This window comes from Eptatretus burgeri, chromosome 17 (assembly GCF_056783735.1).
Source record: "Eptatretus burgeri isolate ZD-2024b chromosome 17, Ebu_testis_v1, whole genome shotgun sequence".
Taxonomy (NCBI): domain Eukaryota; kingdom Metazoa; phylum Chordata; class Myxini; order Myxiniformes; family Myxinidae; genus Eptatretus; species Eptatretus burgeri.
The window spans coordinates 13653328-13681235 of NC_140977.1; the positions used below are offsets into that span (position 1 = coordinate 13653328).

Sequence of the window (27908 nt, forward strand, 5' to 3'; positions counted from 1 at the left end):
CGCACTTAAACCAGCAAATAAAGGAATTAGAAATGGGAGAAATCCTCGACTCGTATCTCTTATTGAATATTTTTTCAACTTTGGTTTGTCATTTTATTTTTAAGTGAGCCAGTATCGTTCAATATTTTAACCTGTTCTCTTGTGAACAAAACATCAATTCTTACTGCTCCTTTTCTATGAATTGTATTGACGTTAATCGTACAAGGCTTTTGATTTTGAACACAAGATGATAGTTTATCAAGATTGATTTTATTAACATATACCCCAGTTGGTACTTTGCCACATTTATTTCACAAAAAATTATGCGAGACGAATCATAACACCATAATTTGTATTAATCTGTATTATTAATCAGAGACTGTATTAATCTGAAATTCCGTTTCTTCCAAAAGCAAACAATATGTATCAACTTCTTCACTCTCTCCTCTTTCAATGTATAGGGAAGTATCCACTCGATTAGACTTTATAGTTTCCTTTTGAGCACTCAGGTCAATCGCATAGATTGTACACAAACTTTTAAATGCTGTCATATCCAAAATAGGTTCTTTATTTCCATTACTTTCACACACCTTTTGGTAAGACTTGTATGCTTCAGCATCATCATTTTTTCCCCAATTAATTTCCAATCTATCTCGTGGATAAAATGTTCCATCGAGAGAAACACGAAGTTGTTTCACCATAGCATTATCACTCAATGCATTATTCTTATCAGTCGCAGTATCACCATCTGGTTTTTCAAAAATGATCCACAGATATCGTGGCTTTCCTTCCAGAACACCCAAATTCCACGTGCAAGTGGTTTGGTTTCGTTTAACGTGTTGACATCTTTTTTTGAGGTATGATACACTGAGTGGTTTCTTTGAGTTAAGTCTTCTATTCAACATCTCTTCTGTTTTAAGATTAGGAGTATATTCACGAATATACCAACTCATTTCATCAATTACAAATTTATTCTGATCACCAAAGCACTGACAACACCAAAAAGTAATCTATTTTCATTATCCTTCCTTTGGAGTTGAAATCTTATTTTAAGACCATACAGAAGTTTATCATGATCACAAAATCCAAATATACCTTTAAGAGGAACTGCCACAGCAAAACTATGAACTGCTTTTGTTTCATCATTGTACACTCCTTTCCTTTGAATATATCCAGGGTCTGTGGTTGTTCCCGTTGACATATCAGGAATAAAACCTTCGACATACCCCTTTTATTTCCCATTCTATCACTGAATGTATATAGTGTAAATTTCATCATTTCAGATACAGCAGAGACATAATCAACCACTTCAACTTCTTGTGTTCCAATGTACAAACGAACACTATCGAACATTTTCCAGAAGAAATCATTTACGAGTGTGGCATTTGTGTTATTCCCAACCTTAGTGAATTTAAATTTACACAACAAGAAACTTTCGGATAGATTCAAATAAGTTTGTAGATTATTTATTTCAAAACTTTTTGTACCATTTGCATTCCAGTCTGTTCCACTTATTGCATTTCCCTTGAAGTAATCTTCTTTTTTAGTGGAGTTTGAGATGATAATAGTATCATCCAAATCATAGATACTATCAATTGCTTCCATACTTGTTTTTATTTAAGAAAAAAGAAGTTAAAACTTTTGAAACCCTGACCCAAGTATTTGTATTATTTTCTGTCGTTCTTGGGGAGACAACTGAGTTTTGCCTTTCTTAATTTCTTTAATTGCTTGTAATTTATGAGATTCCTTTTTGGCATATTTTATGCTCTTTCCAGCACCTGCTACATTTTTGACAGCAGAAGCAGTTGAACCAATTAGGTCTTTATGTTTAAGAATAGTTGAGCCGATACCCATTAGAGTATCAATTATCCCATCTCCTCTAAATTGATGTCCGACACCCCTTGGTCTCTTAGGTTTATAGTATCCTCTACCAAGATACATAACTTCACCCTTGTAGTATGGAGAAAGGAACATCCCATCCCCTGTAATTATTTTATATTTTCCCAACTCATGTTTCCTCACAATCATCGTATTTATTTATTGGAAAAATTCATGTAGGTGAATTCTGATGGATATAACTTCTCCATAAAAAGAAATCATACGATTATCTTGGTCGGTTATCCTAAAATTTACTCTGTGTATGGTTTTTCCTGACATAGGGAGATAAACCAAAATTTTGGGTTCCATATTGAATTTATCACCAATTGGGGTTGAGTATGCGCTGAATGAAAATATTGTAGTTGTTTTTATTCCATCATTATAAGCACCATCAATCAAATCACAGTGAATTAATACCAAATTTATTCCTGAGGATATTTGAATGACATTATCACTGTAAAACGTCCCATTCGTTTCAATCTTTTTTGAGGAGAAACCCAATAACTCTCCAAATGAATTATCAATTGTGAAATCAACCTTGTAGTTATTTTTAAGTTCAATCGTTGATTTTGAAGTATGTTTTTGAATATCTATACAATATTTTTTGGTTCATCACCCTGTTCTTTCATAAGATGAGCAATTTCGGAAGATATTTGAGAAATCTCATATGCTCCGGGTGAGACTGTTATAGTTTTGTATCCACTTCCCGGATTATAACTAAACTTTCATTTTTCTCGGTTACATTAAATAAGGTATTACATTAGTTTCCATGGACAATAAAGATGCCTCATATTCTTTTGTTGGGTCAAGTTGTAGTGGGTATGGGAATGAAGATGTGTGGTCACGTGTTGTAAAATTAAAACTAAGGATTGTGCTTCTCATCTTATTTAATATGATATAAAATGTCTTTATATTGATATTTATTAATTATTTTCATGTAAATCAACTGGTCTAAAATGGCTGATGCTTCATTAAAACAATTGTTATTTCCAGCCTTCTTACTACCTAACAACAATAACAGTCTATTAACTCATTGTGATGGGTCATTTGGAAGAAAACCAACACCTGAACCAAGGATACTGAAAGCCTGAATAATGTGTTTCTCCTTCTCATTCTTGCTACGTTTACCAGAAAGACTAAACCTAAAATTAACAGAGTTCAGCAGATCAATATATACTCTATCATCATTATTTTTCATATCCAATGGTTTATCAAAATACTTTGATTCACCCCTCACAGTTGAAGTTTGTCTTCCATCTTTTGTGAGAAGAAACATTAATCTCAGAGTTAGTTTAACAGGGGGTTGAGCAGACCCCAAGAACCTTAATTCATCATTAAATATCAATACCTTTTCTTGAACAAGATGAAATATTGCTGGTTGTTCTGTTGGAACGAGTCCTGCTTTGGTTTTTGATTCCGCTGAATATTCATTGTTTTGAAGAGCATTCACAATATAATCAGGGGGGTGATTAATCTCTTCCAGTTGTGGAAATAATCCTGAATCATCATATTCAAATTCTCCAACATGCTCTAATTCTTCCTCCGTCATTTGACTGAAATATTTTATCATTTGAAGTTTTTTTAGGAGTATATTCTATTGTGAGAACTGTGGAAACATCTATAATTTTTTCTTTGGAAGTTTTTAAAAGTGGTTTAAAATTTTTCTCTTGTTTTCTTTCAAATGCTTCTTCGCACGTTAGTTTCTGTCTGCATTTCTTCTTTATGTCTTCCTGTTTTACAACTTTTGAAACCAACTCTTGATGTTCCTACAATCTTCTTGCTCTTTCTTTCGCATCCATTTATTTATTGGAAAATATCATTTAATATCTCATCTTGTTTCACAACAATATATTTATATTTTTCAGTAGTGTGCTTCATATAATCCCCAAATTCTTTTTACCGCATAATGTAGAACAATTGTCTCTCCAAAAATTGTTTATATCTATTGAATTTAACTTGAATAAAATAAAAGTATTAGCATTGTTTCTGATGGAACGACGAGGAAGTTGAAAGTATGATTGACGAAGATAAATACAATTACAAGAAGAATGTCTCCCTCTTGTATAGTAGCTGTCCATAACACTGAACAACAAATTTTTTTTACTGGAGATGTGTAAAGTGATTTAGACTAATTTGGGTACGCTGATTTCAAAAATCATAACCGTTTTGCTGTATCATGTCAGGATTTTCAGTAACAGAAATATTCCCATTGCCTAGAAGTCAGGATTTCAATGAAATTTACAAAAATTCATTTATTCATTTATTTCATCATGAATGCTTCAAAATTATAGAAATTACAGAAAAACTCCACTAGAATGTAATTAAAAATGCTTTAGGCATTTGGCTTTGCATTTGTGCTGCTCTGTGTCAGTTTCACGATGCAGGAACCAGCAGAAATCGCCCATCATGTTCGGGTTGTGCCGCCCTTGGTAACGCGTCTCCATGAGTGAAATCTCTTGGTGGAATCGCTCGCCGTGCTCGTCCGAGACTGCTCCCAAGTTGTCAGGGAAGAAGTTCAGGTGCTGGTGTAGGAAATGGATTTTCAGGGACATCCTGGAGCCAAGTTTCCTGAAGGACTCCAGCAGCTGCTGCACTATTTCTTCATAGTTGTCCGCGCGCTCGTTCCCCAAGAAGTTGTCCGTCACAGCTTTGAAGCTCCTCCACGCTGCCAGCTCTTTGGGGTTTAGAGTTGTCGGAAAAGTTTCGTCCTTCATAATCTGTCGGATTTGCGGTCCAACAAAGACACCAGCCTTGATCTTGGCCTCCGACAAGGTGTTGCCAAACTTTTCCTTGAGGTATAAAAACCCACGCCCATTCAGATCCATTGCCCGTACAAAACTTTTCATAAAGCCAAGCTTTATGTGGAGTGGTGGAAGGAAAACCTTGGCTGGGTCGACAAGGGCGACATGCTTCACGTTGTGTCGACCAGGTACATGCTCTTTTCGCTCTTCCCAATCTTTCTTCGTCCAGTGATTCTTGTCGTCTGTGCTATCCCAGAGACAAAGGAAGCACATGTATTTTGTGTAGCCTGACTGCAGCCCTAACAACAGCGCCACCACTTTCAAGTCTCCGCAGATGTGCCAGTTGAAGTCATTGTACTTGATGGAATCAAGCAGCTGCCGCATAGTCTCATAGGTCTCTGTCATGCCGAACGCGTGAGCCAGTGGGACTGATGGTTTCTCGTTGGCATTGTGGAGCAAAACAGCCTTCAAGCTGTTCTTCCCCGAGTCGATGAAGAGGGGCCAGTCTGCAGGATCGTGATCACACCCAAGTTCTTTCAACAGACCGTTGATGTCACTGCAGAATGTCATCGTGTCTTCCATCTCAAAGAACTCAGCCATGTCTCTGTGACGTGCTCTGAACAAAGATATCTTGGTGTTAGGTTCAAGTAGATTCCACTGCTGCAGCCTTGATCCAAGCAGCTCTGCCTTCGCCTTTGACAGCGAGAGATCTCTTACAAGATCATTTAAGTCTCCCTGGTTCAGAAGGTGTGATTCCTGAGTGTCGGGTTCAAAAGGTTCATCATCACCATCCTCTTCACCACTGCTTACAGCTATGTTCTGATCAGCTGGAGGTGTTGGAACGGGGTTCTCGTCATCATGAGGCACAGGTTTACGAGCAGAGACGCAGTCAGCGTACTTGATGTGACCTTTATTCTTCTTGTTGAAGCCGGCGATGCTTGTGCAGCAGAAATAACAATCATCATGATGATTCTGCGGCTCACGCCATATCATGGGCACCGCAAATGGCATGCTCGCGCGCTTGCCCACCAACCACTGAGTCAAGGTTGTGTGACAGCTTGTGCAGCAGATGTGTGGTGCCCAGCTCTGTTCTTGGTCCCCCACCTTACACCCGAAGTAGTGAAAGTAGGCGGCCTTCATTTTCACTGCTGTAGGTTTTCTTCGCTGTTGATCTTTTTTGGTATACCGACCACAGACATAACAGAAGTTGTCAGGATGATTGGTACAGGAACGCCTACTCATCTTTATCTGAAAGAAAGAAATATAACACAAGTTAACAACAATTGTACGAAATAGACATGTTAAAGACATATGTAAATTTCATTGAAATCCTGACTTCTAGGCAATGGGAATATTTCTGTTCCTGAAAATCCTGACGTGATACAGCAAAACGGTTATGATTTTTGAAATCAGCGTACCCAAATTAGTCTTAATCACTTTACACATCTCCAGTAAAAAAATTTTTTTGAAATTTGTTGTTCAGTGTAACCGTTTGGTTTCTCTCATTTACACAATCATCAAAGATAACAAGGTTCTTTTTTGATTTATCCAAATCTTGGGGAGACGGTACATCATCCGTATTATCACAAAGAATACAAGTTATCGGTTTTGATTTCTTTTTACATCTCTGTGTATCACAAAATCGTTGTATTATATCTTCAACGTGATAATCATTGAGGTTTTTTAGAAGTTTAAATAAACCGATTATATCTTCTTTTTGAAGACCAGCATTAAAACCTTGTGAGAGTAGTTGATACTCTGGTTGAAAACTCGACTTTGTGAAAATTATTAAATTATCATAATCTAAAAAGTTAGGAGTCAGGAGCATCTTCAAAAGTAAGTAGATTTTTCCACATCCGCTTGAACCAACTATGAGGCATCTTAATGAATTTGGGAGATTTTTATAGTTGTTAAATTTTATCTTATTTTCCAAAATGGGTAAAAAAATCATTCATTTATATATTTGGAAAACAGGCTATTTAATTTATTATTGGCTTTTTTAGAAAGTATATTTTATCTGAAGTTCAGGTTTAATTTCAAGATAATCCATTATTTTATTTATGCAATATCTTGTGTTGATATTTCCCTGAAAATGACAATCGTGAATAATATATAACAACAATCCTTTGAACATTTCTCGAATACGTTCAGTTTCTTCCCTTGTAAGTAAAGGTGTGTGATCGCCCTCATACTTTATATTCATTTCTCTAATCAATCTTGTAAAGTAATTCATTTTTGGTGTAAATCCAAAAGAATTATTTTCCTTTTTATTATAATTAATGATAAGATAATCACAGAATATACATTGCTTATCGACTTTTGACTCTGCGTTTAATCCCCGTCTTTCACATGCAGGACAAATCTCAAATTTGTCATAAGGAGAATCAGGGAATTCAAGAGGCTCAAAATATATCATATTTATAAAGTAAAACTTTACTTAAACAGAAATTCATCTTCGGTATCATCTTCGATACTTTGAGAATCATCTATAAAACTACTTTAATAACTATCGTTTGAACACAAACTCTCAGTATCATAATTGTCGTTTGAACACAAACTCTCGGTGTCATAATCACTCTCATGATCTTCAAAACCTTCAGTTGAATATTGACTCATATTTAATGAGTAGAAAAAAACATTACCATCGATATCTATATACTTTTTTCATTACCAGATTCAACGACAACATTTTTGAAATTAAAGGTAATTTTAAAATGATCCTAAACTACTATTAAACGGAATGTCATTCCACCTGATATATTAACATCCTTTATTTCATCAGGATTTACATCTTTAAGGTTGTTGAAAAAAATACAAATTTCTCCTTGCATTTACAGATGGTCTTATCTTTTATTTCTAAAGCTTCATCCATAAGATTTTTATTTTTTGATACTTTTTCTTGTTTCATTGCTTTTTCTAGTTTTGAATATAATATGGAATAGGCAAAGCCGAGAAGCGAACGTAGAATTCTTCTTACATTCGCTTCTGACTTTACCTATAACTTGTTGACAACTGTATACGCAATTTCCGGTTACTTCGGCCTGGATTCGGGATCAGCGATTAAATAACGTAAATCACGATTAAAAATTATTTGTTGATGATGCGGGAGATATCTTTTTTAAAATCAGTGGAGGAAATATCCACCATGTCTGATATTATTTGGGTCTTTCATGTCTCCAACGATGCCTTTATCTCCCGGCATGCATCATTCCCCATGACAAAAACTGGAAACAAAAAAAAACCAGAAACAAAAAAAAACAAACGGAAGCAAAAGGATCATCGCCAACGACACGGATTCACAATTGCCATGGTATTGTGTTGTTTTTGTAGTTTCCTATTCCCTCATGTGCACGCGTTACGTAATATTCACAAGATAGAAATAAAATGCAATCGTATTTATACACCGCACAGCGTTTAAAAACAACCGGAAGCAAAAGTTCATATCCAACGACACGGATTCCAAATCGCCAGGGGTGTTGTGTTGTTGTTGTTGTTGTTTCCTATTCCCTCACGTGCACACGTTAAGTATGAAGCTCACTGCATTCGCTATTACCAGAAGGAGAGGAGAAACTTTTGCTAGAGATACTTTAATTGATGTTCTTCCAGGTATACTAAGAGCCCTTCCACTGAAGGAAATTGAAGAACTCGTATTATTTACCATAATTGTTTTTCTCCAATAGCTGTTATATTTATCTTTGTTCAATTTTACATCCTTGACATATTTCTCAGTATCTTTTACAAATGAAGAGATTGATTGAAACTTGTCTTTTGTGTATTGAAACATTGTATTTATCAAGTGAAAAAAGTTGGAGGATAAAATGGTTTTAAGCACAGATTCACCTATAAATTAAACGAAATTTTCATCAACAAAATTTTAGTTTAAGCAAAGTTTTATTATATAAATATGGTGAATACAACGTACTGCAATGTTTGTAATCACGAATATAAATATTATAAAAAACACCTTCAAACCAAACACACATTTAATCTATTTCATCAAATATCTCCTCTTGAGTTGGAAAGAAAACATTGTGATATCTGCTTAAAGGATGTTTTGAAGAGTAGTTATATTAGATATCTTCAATCACAAAAACACAAGAAAAATGAGTTTAAAGTAAAGGGAGACTATTATATTGAAAACACTGATGGGGCATTTAAAGGGCATATAAATATAAGGATTTTTCAATTTGGAGAACCTGGTCCATCATCAATAGCTGAAACAATTGAAATAGTGAAACCTGATATTGAAAAAGTTATTAAAAAGACATTAAAAGAAATGAAAACTTTAAAGTTTTATATGGGAGTGAAAATGAATATGAAAAGACAAGATGAAGAACAAACTCCTAATATGAGAACAGATCTTCATTTTATAACATCAAGATTTTTTGAATATTGGGGTTTATGAAGAACTATCAAGACAAGAGGAGGAAGTTGATAATACAGTGGTAGGAAGTGGATTTAATATTTTTTTAAATCATCTTTTTAGATATACACATTCTAAAATCAGACCCTCTTAAAGCTTCTTATACTGAATTACCAAAAGAAATAAAACTAAGGAAGGCAGTTGTTATTATTAAGAACAATGACAATAAATGTTTTCTCTGGTCTGTTCTTGCTCACTTTCATCCTCCAAATTGTAATTCAGAAGTAGTAAAGCAATAAATGAAATACGAGAATACCTTGGACATTTAAGATTTTAAATTCGCAATGCCACCAACAGATATTCCGAAATTTGAGAAAAAGAATAACCTTTCTATTAATGTATATGGATTAACTAGAGAGAATAAAGTTCAGGTATTAAAAATTTCAAACAACTATAAAAATGAAGAAACACACATTGATCTTTTATATCTTAGTGTTGGAAAGAATTCACATTATACATACATCAATAATTTATCAAGATTAATCTCTTCTCAGGTATTCAAAACAGCAAACAAATTATATCCTTGTAAGCGATATCTTAATTCATTTCATGCAAAAGAACGATTAGAACAACATTCAAAATATTGTAGTAATCATAAATCAGCTGGAATTACAATGCCTAAACCTGGTGAAAAGATTTCTTTTGAAGATTATAATAAATCTATCATGCACCCATTTGTGATGTATGCTGATTTTGAATGTATCCTAAAAAAGATAAATACTGCTTCTCCTAATCCAAAAGAATCATATGCAAATAAATATCAAAAACATATTCCTTGTGGTTTCTGTTATTATATAAAATCATCTGTTGGAGAAAAGTAGAATAAACTTGAACATTATAGTGGAAAAAAAGCTTCACAAGAGTTTGCAAAATGATTAGAAAAGGATTGTATTAGACTAACTAAATTAATGAAAGAAACAAATGAATCGATGAAATTAACCGAAGAAGAAAAATTAGAATTTAGAGAGAACAGTACCTGTCATATTTGTGATGAGGAATTTGAAGAGTCTAACGTTAGGGATCATTGTCATCTCACTAGTAAATATAGAGGTCCCGCTCATTCCTGTTGTAATCTTAATTATATATTTCCTTCTTTAATTCCAGTATTTCTTCACAACAGTGCCAACGATGAAACACATCTCTTTATAAATGAACTTTCAAAAACAACAGGGAATATTTGTGCCATAACAAACACAAGTCAAAAGTATATTTCATTTCCAAAAATGATATTCACAAAACCTTTAACTCGTATTTGGTTTCTAGATTCTTACAACTTTATGGGAACACCACTAGCCAACCAAGCATCAAATCTATGTTCCACGGACTCTTTTCCAAATCTTAATTCATTCTTTCCAAAAGAGGAAATTCTAACTAAAGAGGAAATTCAGATTAAAGAGAGAATTCAAAGTAAAGAGGAAATTCTAATTAATGAGGAAATTAATGAAGAAATTCCAACTGAGGATGAAATTCTAATTATAAAGAAAATTCAAACAATGAATGAAATTCTCACTAAAAAGGAAATTCTGATTAAAGATGAAATTCTGATTAAAGAGGGAATTCTAACTTGAGAGGAAATTCAAACAAGGAATGAAATTCAAAGCAAAGAGAAAATTCTTGCAAGTAAGGGAATTTATCCTTATGATTATATGGATTCATTTATGAGATTTAAAGAAACACAACTTCCTTCAAAAGAAAGTTTCGATAATAACCTTTATGAAGAAGAGATCAGTGGTAAGGAATATAAATACGCACAAGAAATTTGGAAAATATTTAAGATAAAGAACCTTGGACAATATCATGATTTGTATCTAAAAACAGATGTTTTATTGTGAGCTGATGTGTTTGAAGCTTTGAGATCATTCTGTCATAATAAAAATTGTTATCGATTAGATCCTGCCCACTATTTCACAGCTCCTGGTTTAGCTTGGAGTGCAATGTTGAAAATGACAAAAAAGATATAGATTTAATCAGTGATGCAGATATGCTTTTGATGATTGAGAAGTCTAAGAGAGGTGGAATATCACAAGTATGTTCAAAAAGATATGCGAAAGCAAATAATAAATATGTTCCAAATTATGAGAGTGAAAAAGATAGTAATTATTTGATGTACTTTGATGCTAATAATTTGTATGGATGGGCAATGTCTCAATCTCTGCCTTATGGTAAATTAGAGTGGGTGGATGAAAAGGATTATGAAAAGGCTTTGATGAATATTGTTATTTCTTCTCAAGAGGAATTGAATGAGGAAGAAGAAGGTTATTATTTTGAAGTTGATTTGAGGTACCCGAGTGATCTTCATAATAAGCATAAAGACCTTCCTTTTGCATGTGAGAAAGAAACCCCAAAGAAAGAATGGTTCAGTGATTATCATAAAAGTTTTAATATTAAAGGTAAATCAACAGAAAAGTTATTAACAACATTCTATGATAAAGAGGGATATGTTTAGCATCAGAGAAGCTTGAAACAGTTTTTGAGAGAAGGATTGAGAGTTGCGAAAATTCATAGAGTTTTAAAATTTAAACAAAGTCCTTGGATGGAAAAGTATATTAAATTCAATACAGATATGAGAAAACATACAAAAGTAAAATTTGAAGGGGAATTCTATAAATTGATGAATAATGCTGTCTTTGGAAAGACAATGGAGAATGTTAGAAACAGGCAAAACATTAGATTTGCAACATCTTGGAAAGAAGCTTCTTGATTGATAAATAAACCAAGTTTTGAGAGAGAAGAGGTTTTTTCAGAGAACTTTTCTGCAATTCATATGAAAAAGGAAAGTATTGTAATGGATAAACCAATTTATATTGGAACAGCAGTTCTTGATTTATCAAAGATATTGATGTATGATTATTTGTATAATGACTTAAAGAAAGAGTATGGTGAAAATGTTTCATTGTTGTATATGGACACTGATAGTTTTATCCTAGATATAAAAACTGATGATGTTTATAAAGATATGAAGAAAAATATTGGAGTATATGATACAAGTAATTTTAGTAAGAAGAGCGAGTTATTTTCAGAAAAGAATGAAAAGGTTATTGGTAAGTTTCAGGATGAGTTGGGTGGAAAAGTAATGATTGAGTTTATTGGATTGAGAGCAAAGGCATATGCTTATAAGTATGGTGATCAGATTGATAAAAGGTTAAAGGGAATAAAGAAATATGTAATAAAGAAATCAATAACTTTTAGAAATTATTATAATTGTTTGATGAATAAGAAAGAGGAATATAGGAAAATGAATACAATAAGAAGTTATAAACATAAGATATATGGTGAAGAAGTAAATAAAAAGGCATTAGGAGCCTTTGATGATTAGAGATTTATTTTAGATAATGGAATGGATTGTGTTCCATATGGATATTGTATGATAGAGTGTATAGAATAGATTGTGTTCCATATGGATACAAGTTTTAACTCAATAGAATATGGGTTGGGGTTTTTAAGGGTTACCGCCGCCTTTTTCACAATATATAAATGGTCGAACCAAGTATTAATCAAACTAAAGAGTGGAGAAAATCTGTCTTGGTATATAAATGGAAAACATAATGAATGTGAAAAATATCAAATAAGTCTTATTGAAAAAATAACTAAAACAAAGGTAAATAAAACAAATAAGCGAATACATTTAAAAACTCATAAGTTAAAGGATGTAAAGAAAAAAATAAATATCCTTGAATGGACTGAAAACTTTGATGGTTATCAATTAAACAATGGAGAAATAATTTACTACAATCTCAAAATGATATGCAACTCAGGTAGTAGTCAAACAAGAACATTAAGAGAAGTTTATCATTTCATAATAACACAAAAAAATATCTTGAAAAATATAAAGATTCAAATGTTTTATTTTTAAATATTTTAGATGGGGATTATTGTGCAAAGAAAATTAAACTATTGAAGCAATTTGAGAATGAACAAATCTTTATAGGTTCAATGAGTGAGCTAAACAATGTTCTTCTTCTTCTTTCGGCTGCTCCCGTAAGGGGTCGCCACAGCGGATCATCCTTATGATCCGCATAGTGATTTGGCACATGTTTTACGCCGGATGCCCTTCCTGACGTAACTCTGGTCGCCTCTTACGACACAGGGATCGGGTACACCTATTTAACCGGGGTATACACCGGCCCAGTACACTGGTACTCACTTCGCCAACCTCGGAAGGATGACAGGCTGAGTCATCCCCCTGGTGTATTAATTCAGTGGCCCAACGGGGATTGAACTCAGGACCTTTTGGATCCCAAGCCGCTGCCCTAACCACTGCGCCAACACCAGGCTGAGTGAGCTAAACAATATGCATTGGTTATTTGAAAAAAAGTGCCCCTATGTTAAAAGGGGAGACTATTAAAATCTACATTCACTTACATGTTTTAGATATTTCTTTAGAATCACCTTTAACAAATCACAGTGTATTCACCCTACTACTTTACTACTTGAACAAATCTTTATAGGTTCAATGAGTGAGCTAAACAAAATGCATTGGTTATTTTAAAAAGGTTCCCCAAGGTTAAAAGGTGAGACAAATAAATATACCTTGGGATAAAAAGGGGGTTAAATTTTTTTCGGGGAAAAAAATATGAATCGCTGAGAATCCCCCATTCATTAACATGGGGGAAAGTGAGCCAGAATCAGTATATTCACCCTCCTGATGACCGGGTACCCAGACGTCCGCCTTTGATACAAAATAAGACTTAAATGAGAATTGCAAAGTTTCCCTTCAATAGGATAAGTGGTTCCAGAGAAAACATTATTTAATAGTGATAAAAATACAGCCCTGCTTCGAGACAGCGCGAGACTGACGAAGTAAGAACTGGGTTGCACAAGGTGTTCAATCAATTTATTACGTATGCAGTTAGCCCTTTTTCCTGGGGACATCGTCAGCTTGAATTGAATTGCTTTTCCTGTACCCTCAAACGCATACAGGTGCAGCCAAGTGAGCCTTCTGGAAAAAAAAAAAAAAGTTCTCAGATTCAAATAATTAAATAATTCTGACTGCCAAACTGTGTGGCTGATCGGATTGAAATTTTAAACCTATGTTGCACATGTCGGCTCGATTATATAATTGTAAAGTTTCGCATATATTGATTCAGCGGTTCAAGAGTAAATATTACTTAATATTTTTCCTTCAATCCAACATGGCTGCCAAATCATGAGGCTGATCGAGTTGAAATTTCAAGTCCTCATTCCACATGTCTGCTACATCATAACTGTTAAGTTTCATAATTATTGATTCAGCAGTTCCAGAGTAAACATTAATTAATATTTTTCCTTCAATCCAACATGGCTGCCAAATCATGAGGCCGATCGAGTTGAAATTTCAAGTCCTCATTCCACATGTCTGCTACATCATAACTTTTAAGTTTCATATTTATTGATTCAGCAGTTCCCGAGTAAACATTAATTAATATTTTTCCTTCAATCCAATATGTCTGCCAAACGATGTGTCGTACATCAAAAGGGGGGGGTGGGGGGGAGGACTTTTTTCATCATCGAGAGGCGGTCATACATGTGGAGTTTTGCCTCAATCTGTTCAGCCGTTTCAGAGAAGAAGACTTTTTAAATTTATTTTCTTTTTTAAATCTTCTTCTTAAATTTATCTTCTTTTTTAAAATTATTAATTTTCAATCCAATATGGCTGCCATACCATGTGACCTATTAAAACATAAATTTAAATTCTCCCTCTAATGGGGTAGTGGATCAGGCTTGTTACGTTTCGTGTTGATCAGACAAGGTGCGTTTTTCTATCCAAGATGGAGTCCAAAGCATGTGACTTGTGACATCATAATTTTTAGCATATATGCAAACATTGTTGTCTATGATAGTTGCCAAGTTTCACTTCGAAAGGATATGTGGTTCCAGAGAAAACATTATTTAATATAATTCTTGACCTCCACATGGCTGCCAAACCATGAGACCTATCAATTAGAAATTAACAAACTTATATTCACGACTCGTGTGCAATAAGTATGTGAAGTTTCCCCTTGATCTAACCAGCCGTTCTGGAGAATCAGATGGTTGAAGGTTTTAGTGTAAATTCAATATGGCTGCCAAACCATATGATCAAGTCGAAATTAACAAACTTGTGAAAGGATGTCTTGGGGAAAGTGTGTGTGAAATTTTGCCTCAATCTGTCCAGCAGTTCTGGAGAAGATTAAAAAAAATATTAATTTTCAATCAAAGATGGCTGACAAACCATGTGACCTATGGCATCATAAATTTATATTCTGCTTCCAATCGTGTAATGGAACACGTGTGTGAAGTTTAGTGTTAATCGGATAGCGTGCGTTTTTCTATCCAAGATGGCCGCCAAAACATGTGACTTGTGATGTCACAATTTTTACTATGTATGCAGACATCATAGAGGATGATTTGTAAATTTTCGCTTCGTTATGTTATGTGATTATGTGATTATTATTAGGTTATGTGATTCCAGAGAAAATATTATTGAATATTTTTTTTAATCCAACATGGCTGCCAAACCATGTGACCTATCAATTATTCATTGACAAATGTATATTCCCTACGCGTGTGCAATACAACTGTGAAGTTTCCCCTTGATCTGACCAGCCGTTCTGGAGAAGATGATGTTTGAAGGTTTTCGGGTAATTTCAATATGGCCACCAAACCATGTGACCTATCAATTAGAAATTAACAAACTTGTGAAAGGATGTCTTGGAGAAAGTGTGTGTGAATTTTTCCATCAATCTGTCCAGCCGTTCTGGAGAAGAAGATTAAAAAAATATATTAATTTTCAATCCAAGATGGCTGACCAACCATGTGATCTTTGACATCATAAATTTACATTCTGCTTCCACTTGTGTAGTGGAACACATGTGTGAAGTTTCGTGTTTATCGGACAAGGTGCGTTTTTCTATCCAAGACGGCCGCCAAACCATGTGACATGTGACGTCGTCATTTTTACCGTATATGCAGGCATGGGGGTAGATTATACTAGCCAAGTTTTGCTTCGATAGGTTATGTGGTTCCAGAGAAAACATTATTTAATATAATTCTTGAATCCAACATAGCTGCCGAACCATGTGACCTATCAATTAGAAATTAACAAAATTATATTCACGACTCGTCTGCAATGCGTATGTGAAGTTCTCCCTTCATCTGACCAGCCGTTCTGGAGATGTTTGAGTGTTTTAGGGTAAATTAAATATGGCCACCAAAGCATGTGACCTATCAATTAAAAATGTACAAACTTGTGAAAGGATGTCTTGGGGAATGTATGTGTAGAGTTTCGCCTCAATCTGTCCAGCCATTCTGGAAAAGAAGATTTAAAATTTTTATTAATTTTCAATCCAACATGGCTGACGAACCATGTGACCTATGACATCATAAATTTAGATTCTGCCTCCAATCCTGTAGTGCAATACGTTTGTGAAGTTTCGTGTTAATCGGATAAGGTGCGTTTTTCTATCCAAGATGGCCGCCAAACCATGTGACTTGTGACGTCATAATTTTTACTATGTATTGCAGACATGATGGAAGATGATAGTTGCAAATGTTCGCTTCGATAGGTTATGTGATTCCAGAGAAAACATTATTTAATATTTTCTTGAATCCAACATGACTGCCCAACCATGTGACCTATAAATTAGAAATTAACAAACTTGTATTCACTACTTGTGAACAATACGTATTTTTTTTTTTTTTTTTTTGTATACCTTGGTCGAGGCTCGTATGAGAGCTAACACACAACTCACAGCAAGGAGGCATGAGACAAGAGGGGTGGGAGTGGAAGGGACAAAACATTGGGGAACAGACACAGGTGAACTGTGGAAGGGAGAGGGATGGGGATGGGACGGGGAACATGGCGAGGAGAAGATGGACATTACAGGGACTTTCAGGAAGGAAAGCAGGAGAATTGAAGGAAGTGGGCTTGGGTGGATTATCGGGGGTAGAAAAGATCGAGGATTTGGATGGGGGAAGATAAGAGGTGGTGGTGAACAGCTGTTTTGAAAGCCTGGAGGGAAGAATGGGAAAGAATAGAGTGAGGAAGTTTATTCCAAAGGCGGGAAAAAAGAGGAATGAAAGAGTGAAGATGAGCAGTGATTCGTGATTTTGGTAGTTTTACCAGAAGGGGTTGTTGGCGGACCTTGAGCGCCCTGTGGAAATGTGGTTGGGACAAATCGCAGAGAGAGCAGGGGGGGCAAGGCTGGAGAGGAGTCGGTAGAAGACAGAAAGACCACCGACCAACCTGCGGTGATTGAGTGAGAGGCCCAAAGACTCAGCTTCATTGCGGGAGATGCCAATGATCTTAAAAGCCCTGGTTTCGACAGCGTGAAGTCGAGAAAGGTGGGAGGCAGGAGCACCAGCCCAGAGGGGAGAGCAGTACTCCATCAGGCTACGGACAAAAGCTTTGTAAGTAGTCAGGAGCTCAAGAGGGCCGAGGAAGGACTTTGCACGACGGAGGATTCCCAGTCGGCGACTGGCTTTTGAGGCAAGGTTGGAAATGTGACTTTCCCAGGAAAGGTCTTCACGTATGTGAAGTTTCGCCTTGATCTGACCAGCCGTTCCGGAGAAGAAGATGTTTGAAGGTTTTAGGATAAATTCAAGATGGCCACCAAACCATGTGACCTATCAATAAGAACTTGACAAACTTGAAAAAGGACGTCATGGGGAATGTCTGTGTAAAAGTTTCGCCTCAATCTGTCCAGCCGTTCTGGAGAAGATATTTTTTTTTTTAAATTTCAAAACAAGATGGCTGCCGAACCAAGTCACCTATGACGTCATAATAGTTTTTCTGTGGTGAATTGTTGTGTCGATGAGGCTCAAGAAATTTCAGATTTTTCCTATACAGCGTTTTACTTAACGAATTTTCACCGGGATACCGCTTCACTGATGACGTCACGAAAAATCACCCCTCTTCCGCATTAGGAGGTCATTAAAATGTATGAAGCGAAAAAATTTCCATTGCACGGTTTCAGAGATACAGAGGTCCAAAATTTATCGTTTTTTTCAAGATGGCGACCGTACCACGTGACATATGATGTCACAATTATCAATTGAGTATGCTATCAAAAAAGATGCATACTCTGGTGAAAATTTCATGTCGATCGGACTTAGCGTTCCTGAGAAAATGATTTTTAAAGCGATAGAACCCGCAAATTGCCGGCGGAAGAAAAATAAGAAATAAACAGAAGAAAAACAATAGGTTACCCAGTCCATTTGACTGGGTACCCTAATAAAAACAAGTAGAGCTGTATTCAAATTACACTGCCTTCATGCCAAATAAATAAATAACAAATCCTCCAGTGCGCGACATTGCTGGGACACCTTTGTCGCCCAGCGATGCCGCCATGCAGCACACGGAGATGGAATTGGGAGGGGGTGGTGTCCAATAATTGATTTATTAATTGCATAATTATAATAATGAAATAATAATGATAAAAAATAATTTCTTAATCAATTGGCTAATAGCATACCAAAACCAGCACCATTTCATCTCAATCTGTAACTTTTGGAAAATTAATCGATTCATCGAAAAATGAATAATTAATCGATTAATTGATGAATCAATAAATCAAAATACCCTTTAAAACCAAATCACTTGGTCACTGTGCTCAGATGAGAAAGAAAATAAATAAGGAATAAATCGATAATAAGTAATCAATTAATTGATTAATCAAAAAATAAATAAATAATCACTCGTAGAGTGGCAACTTGGCAAAACGGAACGGCACTCGGAAGAGCACATACCTCCGCCAGGTTGAACAGTTTACATTTTGTATGCCACTGATAGATCGGCTCTGAATCTGGACCTTAACCTAAATCGAATCGGCTTGTTCTTGTCACCGAACCAACTCAACCACCTAGTTTTGTCATAACTCGTCCACAACCTTTTGAGATATCATGCTTATACATAATATTTGGCCCTATCTTTCAATGGTGAGGAATCACTTTAAAAATTCTCATATCCGGATTCAGATCTTCACCAAAATTAAATCCATTAGTCCTTGACAAACACCCAACATGTGCACCACCAAGTTTCATCTGAATCCATCCAAAACGTTTTGAGATATCATGCAATATCGTTTTTTGCCACATTTTTCAATGGTGAGGAATCACTTTAAAAAATTCTCAGATCCGGATCCAGATTCGGATCTTCACCAAAATTAAGCATTGCTGTCCTTGACCAAAATTAAGCATTACACCTACACACACAAAAAATTTCAGAACGATTGCTTGAAAACTGTGGCCAAAAATCATGTGACAAACAAACAGAGACACAAACAAATGCTACAGACCAACATTTTCGCCAAGTAAAAAATACAGCTTTTGCCAAAGCACATCTTCACTTTTCTCTCCGAATTTCAGCTTCCTGAAATATGGCCCAGACAAACAAGAAAGAAAACAAGTTGCGGTACATTCAAACTACACCGCCCCCATGCCAAATAAATAAATAACAAATCCTCCAACTCATGACATTGCCGGGGCATCTTCAGCGCCTGGCGATGCCACCTTGCAGCGCATGGAGGCAGAATTGGGAGGGAGCGGTGTACAATAACTGATTAATTGCATAATTAAAATAAATATTTAATTATCATAAAATAATTTCTCAATCACTTGCCAAATAGCATATCAAAACCACCACTCTTTCATTCGAATCTGTAACTTTTTGAAAATTAAGTAATAAATCGAAAAATTAATAATTAATTGATTAATCAATAAATCAAAATACTCTGGTCACCATCATGTCCAAATATCAGCTTCCGAGCTAAAAATATGCCTGAGATATTGCCAGGATGAGAAATAAAATAAATAGGTAATTAATAAATCGATAATAATTAAGTAATTAATTAATTAATTGATTTATCAAAATAATAAAAATGCAGTTTTTGCCAAAGCCCATCTTCACTTTTCTCCCCAAATTTCAGCTTACTCGCTCAAAGGATGGCTGAGATATGGCCCGGACAAACAATAAAGAAAATAATAATCAATCAATTGATTAATCAATAAGTCAAAAATACCCTTTACAGCCAAATAACTTGTTCACTGTCATATCCAAATATCAGCTTCCTAGCTCAAAGGGTGCCTGAGATATTGCCCGGTTGAGAAAGAAAATAAATAAGTAATAAATATATCTATAATAATTAAGTAATTAATAGACCAATAGATTAATCATGTGATAAAAAAAACATAACGTTTTTGCCAAAGAACATCTTCACTTTTGTCCATAAATTTCAATTTCCTAGCTCAAAGGATGGCTGAGATATCGCCCTGACAAACAAACAAACAAACAAACAAACAAGAAAAAGACGTTGTGCAGAGGATGATACTTGCAAGATCCACCCCCCTCTCCAAAGGTTGCCATGGATACATCAAATTGTCCATTTCTTTAAGATTGAAATTGACAATCTTAATCAAAGCTCAGGTCAATCGGATGTAAATCAATTATTTTCAGATTAAAATTGATGATTTTAGAAGTTTTACTATGAGTTGACCTTTGAACTTTTGACCTCAAAAGTAGTTGCTTTCCCAATTCAGTGATGGACTATGCAAATCCTGTTCAACTTTCAAGTTAATAGGATGTCAACTGATTATTTTTCAGTTGAAAATTGATTTTAGAAGGTTGACCTTGAGTTGACCTTTGACATTTTGATCTCAAAAATAGTTGGTTTCCCAATTCAGTAGTACACCAAGAAATTGCTGTTTAATTGTCAAGTCAATCGGATAAAAATTGATGATTTGTCTGACCTCGAGTTGACCTTTGACCTTTTGACCCCCAAAATAGCTGGTTTCCCAGTTCCGTGACAAAATATGCAAATCTTCTTCAAATTTCAAGTCAATTGGATGAAAAATGACGATTTTATTTAGCAATTCGACCTCAAGATAACTTTGGACCTTAAAATCAATAGGCTTCTCAGTTGAGACTACCTCTACAACTCGGTAAAGTTTCATGACAATCGGTTTAGAATTGTGACCTGTATGCGATAAACAGACAGACAGAATAACAAAATCGACTGACCAATATACTGTACTTGAAAAATCTTCGATTTTGCAAGTAACAAACAAACGGAGTAAAAACCGAGTACTCCCTCCCTTTGGTGTCCGGCGATGACGTCATGCATCGCCTTGATATGGAATTGGAAAGGAGTGGTATGCAATTCAAATGGAAAAGCAAATAATTAAATAAATCAATATTGTCCAAAAAAAAAAAATAGGTTTGCAAAATGGAAAAAATAAATAATAAAAAATTAAACAATTCAAAATTGAGGGGAAAAATAATGGTGATAAAAAATATATAATAAAAAAAATTATTCAAAAAGTGAGATGCCACGGACACCAAGACTTCCATAGGGAACTATAATTAAGCCTCCCCTTATCGGATACGTGAGGCTACGGGCTGTTACAGGGTTTGTTTCTACAATTCCACACCCCCAGAGTTTCTTCGACCCCGAGGAGTACTAAACTACCATTTGCATTAGTTGACAAAATACATCAACTTCTGAGTGGTATGAAACACAGCACAAAAAAACCATTGCAACTCAAGAAAAAAAATCATGCCATGTGCTGAGAGGGGGTGGGGGGAGGGGGAGTTATCCCCTTTGTTTAACTAGACAAGATTATTATGAGATTAAGGGGTGAGGTTCGCTGAGAAAGCAAGTGAAGCGTCATAATAACGACACAATGTACAAAAACGCAACAAGAACGATAATGTGGAGAACGGCTAATGTTACGACAAATCGATATTTTTGAGCAAATCGATACTACGATTCATTGTACGATCAACAAAACACTCCCCCATTAGCAAATCGACTAACCCAGGTGTCCCACGGCAGAACTTTGAGGTTTTTAGCTCACCTGGAGTGTAGTTCTGGGGAGCTTATGGGATGGCACGTCGTCCGTCCGTCAGTCCATCCATCCATCCACAAATACTTGCAACTTCTCTGAAACTACACACACGATTTTGAGGAAACGTTACCACAACGTTCATCACCATGTATGTTTGTTCATAGTTTGTTCATGGCATTAAAAATATATATAAATTTTTTTTAAATCGGGCCTTGTAGGGGTCTACGGGGGTTGCCCCTCAAAATATGAATTTGCTTTCTTCTGAGAAACTACACAAACAAATCTCTAATGAAACTTCACCACAACCTTCATCACCCATTATGTACCAAAGTTTGTTCATGACATTACAAAAATCGGGGGTAAGGGGATATATAAGGAGGGTTTTCCCCCAAAAATATGAATTTGCTAAATCTTCTTCGAAACTACACAAACAATTCTGATGAAACTTGACCACAACCTTCATCGCCCATTATGTACCAAAATTTGTTCACACCATTAAAAAAAATTGGGGTCTCAGGAGGTCTTGGGGGGGGGGACTGCTGCCCCCCAAAATACACATTTGCTTACTTCTGAGAAACTACACAAACAATTTTGATGAAACTTCACCACAACCTTCATCACACGTGATGCACCAGTTTGTTCACAGCATTAAAAAAAAAAAAATTTCTCCACGTATTTAACTTTCTTCTCCGTTACATATTTTGTGGGTCATCCATGCCTACCAGCGGTTACCTGGTTATCTTGTCCAGCCACCCCTAAGTTTAATCAAAATTGCGTTGGAGTATCACCCCAACGGTGCTGAAAAGGGAAAGATAGTTCAACAGAAGGTGAAAATGATTCATTGTGTTTCATGGGGATCTGCAGATGTCGAAGGCTCCAACTAGTCACGTGATGATCCTAAAAACTTGGACATCGCGGGTCAAGTCACGTGGTTACCCTTGGTGATCGCTGATATCTTGGTAAGAACAAAGTTATCACCTGTACCACTAGTTTAATGCTACTTACGAAGATGTTTAAAAATGGCAGCCGTGTCGGAAGGAAACGGTGCAGTTTGACGACTTCTCGTGCAGACGGAAGGAAGTCGGGGAAGGAAGGAACGAAGAATGGAATGAATGAAGGAATGACGCACAAAATATTGAAGTGACTGCACCGCTTAAAAACGAGAAATCTTCACAACACTTCGTCCACTCACAACTCGCTTTGGAAAATGTTTCTCTCCCTGTCTGTGTCCAGGGAACACGGATCCACGCTTGATACACACACCACTCTTCTTCTCTTTAATATTATAAATTACATCTCTCGAACGTTTTCTCATCCCCAATAACGTGTATTATCAGAGCGTTAATGTTTCCGGACGAGAAACTCACCAAAAATAATTACACACAAAAATATATAATGTTGAAAAAAAAAAAAGATGAAAATGAAGGTTCGACAAGCCAAGCTAGAATATACACCCCCGTTGATATTTTCAGAGTTGAACGCCACAGAAAGGTTGTTGTTGTTTTTGTTTTTGTTTTTGTTTTTGTTTTTGTTTTTGTTTTTGTTTTTTAGCTCACCTGGAAGCGGAGCTGATGGAATGGCGGGCTTCTCAGATATTAAAATTAAAACGGATATTAAAAACACCTCACCCCCAGGTCATTAAAAACACCTCACCCCCACATTATTAAAAACACCTCACCCCCATGTTATTAAAAACACCTCACCCCCACATTATTAAAAACACCTCACCCCATGTTATTAAAAACACCTCACCCCCACATTATTAAAAACACCTCACCCCCATGTTATTAAAAACACCTCACCCCCACATTATTAAAAACACCTCACCCCCATGTTATTAAAAACACCTCACCCCCATGTTATTAAAAACACCTCACCCCCACATTATTAAAAACACCTCACCCCATGTTATTAAAAACACCTCACAACCACGTTGTTAAAAACACCTCCTTCCACCAAGTTATTATAAAGTTTGTTCATCACATGAGAAAAATCCGTCCATCCGTCGATCCGTCGATCCGTCCATAAATACTTGCAATCTCTTCTCTGAAACTACACACACGATTTCGATGAACCTTTACCACAACGTTCATCACCGCGTATGGACCAAAGTTTAGTCACGGCATTACAACAAGCTCGAATGAGTTAAGATCCTCGTCCTCTTAATGATGACGTCATAAAAACGAATATGACGTCATTGTGATGTATCAGGTTTGCGATAAATTATCTGTGCTAATGCCCGGCTTGATTCCAGCAAACAAAATTCAAACGGCTTGCCTAGTTTCGGACATAATGGTATAGGCGATTTCCATTAGCGGCGATATTATGACGTCAACTTTTTTCTGGGAAGAATTTCCAAAATCGGAGATGGTTACCGCCTGTGCGTGGGCTTTCTGCATATGCATGGCAAGTTTCACGAAGATCCGATGAAAACTCTGGGTTGTGAAACAAAAAATGTCAAAAAATAGGAATGACGTCATAAAAATTGATATGATGTCATAGTGATGCATCATATGTGCGGTAGTTCATCTCTGCTAATGCCCTGTTCGATTCCCACAAACAGAATTGAAAAAGCATGCCTCGTTTCGGAGATAATTTTTTAGGTGATTTCCTTTAGCGGAGATATTTTGACATCATAACTTTTTTTCTCGGAGGAATTTTCAAAATCGGAGATGGTTACTGTCTGCGCAGGGAATTTTTAGATATATATGCCAAGTTTCAGGAAGTTTCAATGAAAACTGAAGGCTGTGAAACAAAAAAGTCCACAAGAAGAAGATGAAGAACAACATCGTGAGTAAGACCTCGAGATCCTCCACAAAGATCTAAAAATCGGGCCCTCAGAGGGTCCACGGCAGTTGCCCCCCAAAATATATATATATTTGCTTTCGTCTCAGAAAGTACACCCACAACTTCCATGAAACTTGACCGCAACCTTCATCACCCATGATGTACCAAAGTTTGTTCATGACATGAGAAAAATCGGGGTCTAAGAGGGTGTAAGGGGGGAGGGGAGGGGGGTTCCCCCAAAATAGGTATTTGCTTTCTTCTCAGAAACTACACAAACAATTCCAACGAGACTTGAGCACCACCTTCATCACCCATGATGTACCAAAGTTTGTTCATCACATGAGAAAAGTTGGGGTCTAAGAGGGTGTATGGGGGTAGCGGGAGTTGCCCCCCTAAATATGTATTCACTTTCTTCTCAGAAACTACACATGCAATTCCACTGAAACATGACTACAACCTTTATCACCTGTGATGTACCAAAGTTTGTTCATGGCATAAAAAAACATCCATTGGTATTTACTTTCTTCGCCGTTACATACTTTGTGGGTCATCCATGCCTTCCAGTGGTTCTCTGTTTGTCTTTTATTCAACCACTACTGGGTGAGCACCCAGAGGTATTGCCCCTATATTTGTTTGTTTTGCAAGCCTGGTTGTCAATCATAATAATTATGAGTTTATCGTCACGTGTGCATGCAATGATAAGTTCTTTGACAATGCGTGCTTAAAAATTGTATTGAATAAGAAAGATTCACTGTGAATAGAGAGCCCAAACCAACATTTTGGTGTTGAAATGAAATGAGAAAATGAAATGAGTAAAGGTACATTCAAAGTACACCACCCCCATGACAAATAAATAAATAAATAACAATCGTATAATAATTAATTTCTTAATCGATTGGCTAATGCAATACCAAAAAACCACCAATCTTTCATCCAAATCTGTAACTTTTTGATAATTAATAAATTGATCGAAAAATTAAATAATTTATCGATGAATTGATTAATCAATAAATCAAAAATACCTTTTGGAGTAAAATCTCTTGGTCACTATCATGTCCAAATATCAGCCTCCTCGCTCAAAATGTGCATGAGATATTGCCCAGATGAGAAAGCAAATAAATAAGTGATTAATAAATCGATAATAATTACATAATTAATTATTGATTCATCAAAAAATAAAAATACTCTTTTTGCCATAGCACCTGTTCACTGTTGTACCTAAATTTTAGCTTCTTTCCTCATATCGCTCGGACAAGCAAACAAGAAACTAAAAGGGCAGGCACTCGGTAGAGCGCATACCTCTGCCACGTCATGCCTGATCCACGAGAATATATATCGGGCCCAATACATTTTTGAAATGTCATGCCATGTATCGTTTTTGGACTGATCTCTCAATGGTGAAGAATCACTTTCAAAATGAAATAATTCTCGTATCCAGATCCGGATTCGGATCTTCACCAAAATCGAATCAATAGTTCCTTGTGACACACCCAACGTGTCCACAAAGTTTTGTCCGAATCCGTCCACAACTTTTTGAGACATCGTGCTATATATGATTTTTATCCCCATCTCTGAATGGTGAAGAATCACTGAAAAAATTCTAGTAGTCAGATCTGGATTCGGAGCTTCACCCAATTTAATCAATTCGTCCTTTTCACACACCCAACGTGCCCAAGAAATTTAATCCGGATCCGTACACAACCGTTTGAGATATCCTGTACACAAACAGATAAACAGACAGAAAGGGGTGAAGACATAACCTCCTTCACCTTCGGAGGAGGAGGTAGTAAAACAAACGAACGGAAAAAAAAATTTCATCAAGTAATGGAAAATCACTCAGTGACACTTGGCGAAACAGAACGGCACTCGGAAGAGCACATACCTCCGCCAGGAGCAAAGCTAATCCTCGTTTGTGGGAGCAAAGAACGGACGAGCGCAATAGACATTGGGAAAGTTGCAGCCTCACTCCAACCAAACAATTGTGAAGTGCTCATTGGCATCCATTCTTTCACAGAATGTAATACCATCAGTGCATTTGCTGGCAAAGGGAAGATGAGTGTGCTCAAACTAATCAGGTCAAACAAACAGGTCCAATCTGCCTGTGCAGAGTTGTGTGAAACGTGGGATGTCACTGATGAGCTTTTGGGCAAACTTGAGGATCTCACTTGTCTGGGGTATCTGAAGGATCTGAAGAAATCTGAAGGAATGTTACTGACATGAGATATCACCTTTTTGGCGAAATAGAGTGTCACCAATTGCTTCCTTGTAAAGACTGTGAGAGAAAACATGTAATGCGTGATAATTACCAGGCAGCTGTATGGAAGAGAAGTCTTCTGAGGGATCCAGCGACCCCAAGTCCGACTGAGCATGGTTGGAAATTGCAGCATTTCAACGGAAGACAACAGCTGGATGTAGATTGGATGGATGGACAACTCCCTCCATAAGCTGTCCTCAGTATACTGACATGCACTTGTTCCGTAGGTTGCAAGAATACAAATTGTGCCTGAGTTCCGAGGAAATAATTCGGATATCAAACCACCACACAACCATGTGCAAACTGAGGAACTATGGGAATAATCAGGCCTCTGAGCTGTCAGAGGACATAACTTCCGAGGCCGACTAACTTGACGAGGAGGATGGATATGAAGAACATGTAGTTTCTTCAGTGAGAAATACCTCACCACCACGTTATTAAAAACACCTCACACCCACGTTATTAAAAACACCTCACCGCCACGATATTGTGAGGTCCACGGGACTTGAACAGTCCCGCCAACGTAGAATGAGCCGAAACGATGGAGGCGGTTTATTTATTTATAACTCAAACATGGCGGTTCTAATCGCTCTACCGCAAACGGGACGAGGAAGGTGGCACGAGTCACTTTTCACTGAGTTGATGATGTTTATTTGTTTTTTATTATTAGCCAGAAATAACAAGACTCGGCAAGAAGAGGGATCCGGGGCGATTCGACGGGATGGTGTGGGATCGGGCGTGGGGAAAAACACAGACAATTCCAATGAATATACAGTTCTCAAACCCTCTAAGGCGCCAAGCACACACACACACACACACACACACACACACACACACACACACACACACACACACACACACACACACACACACACAAAACGTAGCTATTTCTGGTGGTCAGGCTGGACCGTGGTGTGGACGCAACTGTCCCTGGATCGGCGTCGGACGAGCTGGCCTTGCTCTCGTCAGGGGGGCAGGAGAAACCGTGGTGCTGTCGACCTCCTGGTCTTGGCCCAAGTCCGCTCACAGCCACCAGGGAACCAGT

The 27908-nt window shown here is 36.5% G+C and overlaps 1 pseudogene across 1 annotated transcript in view; it reads right to left on the reverse strand.

The window, feature by feature from the left end:
* LOC147009352 (uncharacterized) overlaps window positions 1-23462 on the reverse strand; it is a 49722-nt pseudogene extending 26260 nt beyond the window's left edge. The window contains exons 1-2 of the transcript XR_015052846.1: window positions 23015-23462; window positions 21832-21923 (exon numbers count right to left, since the gene is read on the reverse strand). The product of XR_015052846.1 is annotated as an uncharacterized LOC147009352 (transcript). The remainder of the gene's footprint in view (window positions 1-21831; window positions 21924-23014) is intronic.
* Window positions 23463-27908: the final 4446 nt, after the last annotated feature.